This window comes from Myotis brandtii, unplaced genomic scaffold (assembly GCF_000412655.1).
Source record: "Myotis brandtii unplaced genomic scaffold, ASM41265v1 scaffold106, whole genome shotgun sequence".
NCBI classification, from domain to species: Eukaryota; Metazoa; Chordata; class Mammalia; order Chiroptera; family Vespertilionidae; genus Myotis; species Myotis brandtii.
Genome location: NW_005353584.1, coordinates 68,167 through 70,257, shown reverse-complemented (window position 1 = coordinate 70,257; position 2,091 = coordinate 68,167). Strand labels below are relative to the sequence as shown.

Below are 2,091 nucleotides of genomic sequence, written 5' to 3'. Positions count from 1 at the left end.
TCGATTCCGGTCAAGGGCATGTACCTGGGTTGCAGGCACATCCCCAGTGGGAGATGTGCAGGAGGCAGCTGATCGATGTTTCTATCTCATCGATGTTTCTAGCTCTCTATCTCTCTCCCTTCCTCTCTGTAAAAAATCAATAAAATATATTTTAAAAAAAACTTTAAAAAAATAACATAAATAAAAAATAAAAATAAAAAAAGATCATGTTTGAGTCATACATACTTAAGATCCTTAATTCACTGTATCTTCATGTTTTCAATGGTAAGGAAGGGTTCATAATTCTTCACATAATAATTATAAGGATTGAGAAGTTAATGTTTCAAAACCAAATAATAAAGTGGGTAGAAGAAAGGAAGTTTATTAAAAATAGTCATTAGATTATAGAGCTTTTACTAGATCCTTCAGGCATATGGAAACCTAAGCATAATTCAGAAAGATTTTTAGTATAGGATTTTAGGCTAAATGGAAATGGGCTTTCTTTGGTATAGAAGATGTTCAACAATTCAGTTGGAAATTAAAGTGGCATTGATTCAGGGTACCTGAAAATATCAATCTCTTGGTGGATCTGCAACCATGGGAGCATCACAAAAGCCTGTCTTCTATTCACTCACTAAACTGTCCTATGACAATTTCAACCATCAATAGTAAACCTACTGAGTCCCTGCCATGTACAGGTCAAAATGCTGGAATCTGGAAAGCTACTATCTCGAAGATAAGAATTGATAGTGTTGTTATATTCTGGGGATGACTGTGAAAATTTACCAGAGTTCAGTGTTATAAGCTTAATACAAGAAATGTGTGACTAGCATTATGGTGTGAAAGCCCACAAGGATCCTCACATGCGGATACAGTGGAGATTTTGAAAGGGATCATTTCAGAGCAACGCCAGTGCTTGCCTTGTGCACTATTCAGAAGTGTTCCTCACCCAGCAAGTCTTCCAGTCTAGGCCAACTCTGAAAGGCTTTCAGTGCATATACCTGGCTTTAGTGTTACAGGAGAAATTTCATCAATAAAAATATAGCCTTAAGCGGGCACATCCCCAGTAGGGAGTGTGCAGGAGGCAGCTGATCAATGTTTCTCTCTCATTGATCAGATGCAATTAAACGTAATTTTTAAAAGTTCTCAGCAAATTTTATTGGAAGTCTTAATATCACAATTTCCTTTTTACAGCTGCATTTTCGCTGTTTGGGTAACACATGTTCAACTTGATAGAAGCTTCCTTACTACCTAAAGCTCCTCATGTTACTTTTTGTCAGCAGTCATTTTAAGATTAATTATTTACGAATTCATCCTCTGTTCCAGAGTAAGTTTCAGAAAAGCTCAAGCTCACATCTGTCTTACTCTTAGGTCACAATAAGACCAACGGTAGGGTACCCAGTTGTACTACTTCCTCACTCCTGTCCCCTGAGTCAGTCTTTACAGGAAGATAACTCTTGCTTTAAGGTAAATTCCTGGCACATTACACATACAGGCAATCACTATAGTTGCCCATAATAATAACTGTAGTTAATGTTCACTGAGCACTTTGAGGGGTCAAGCTTTGTTTTTAGCCCTTTTCATATCTTCATTTTGTTAACACTTAACTATAGTCCTTCAAGGTGCCATTACTTGTTGTACCCATGTAGCAACCGAAAAACAGAAAGGCATTAGGCTGTCCAAGATCACACAGATTGTAAGTTACAATTATGTTTCAAACTCAGGCACTGTGGCTCTAGAGCCCTTTTCTCAGCTCCTGGGGTATACTACCTCTTTCCATGAATCACAGCTTAGGGAAAATGTGGTGGAAAATACTTAAATAACTATTTTTTTGTTTCATTAATATTTGTTATTTAATTAAATATATCTGTAATTATTTATGTATTTTTATAAGACCACAGTTTTAACTTATTATTTTAATTTTCCATCTCCATAACAAAATCACTGTTGAGTTCTAACCAGTTTGGCTCAATGGATAGAGTGTCAGCCTGCAGACTGAAAGGTCCCAGGTTTGATTCCAGTCAAGGGCATGTACCTTGGTTGCGGGCACATCCCCAGTAGGGAGTGTGCAGGAGGCAGTTGATCAATGTTTCTCTCTCATTGATGTTTCTA

The 2,091-nt window shown here is 37.2% G+C and overlaps 1 protein-coding gene across 1 annotated transcript in view; it reads left to right on the top strand.

The window, feature by feature from the left end:
- Nucleotides 1–2,091, top strand: part of LOC102260652 (leukocyte surface antigen CD47-like) — a 115,555-nt gene that overhangs the window by 83,331 nt on the left and 30,133 nt on the right. The window lies entirely within an intron of this gene.